We start from the raw sequence: 202 nt of genomic DNA on the forward strand, positions 1-202 counted from the left end.
GAAGCCCCTTCCCCAGAGGCCTCACTCCCTGCAACCCAGAGGAGAAGCCTGAGCGAGGGATGGCCAAGGAGACACCGGTGGGTGTGGGGTTCCCACAGACAATCTCGCCCTCCCGCTTCACCACAGCCAAGCGCCACAAGAGGTGAACCAAAAGCACCCCTGCAAGCCAGCTTTTTTCCCCAAACCACAGCGCCGGCGGCCG

At 63.4% G+C, this 202-nt stretch overlaps 1 protein-coding gene across 1 annotated transcript in view; it reads right to left on the reverse strand.

Moving 5' to 3' along the window:
• Positions 1-202, reverse strand: part of STARD8 (StAR-related lipid transfer (START) domain containing 8) — a gene marked incomplete at both ends in the record, with an annotated part of 4,907 nt that overhangs the window by 3,897 nt on the left and 808 nt on the right. The gene's annotated exons all lie outside the window — the stretch shown is intronic.

This window comes from Fulmarus glacialis, unplaced genomic scaffold (genome assembly GCF_000690835.1).
Source record: "Fulmarus glacialis isolate BGI_N327 unplaced genomic scaffold, ASM69083v1 scaffold18293, whole genome shotgun sequence".
In the NCBI taxonomy this organism is placed as follows: Eukaryota; Metazoa; Chordata; class Aves; order Procellariiformes; family Procellariidae; genus Fulmarus; species Fulmarus glacialis.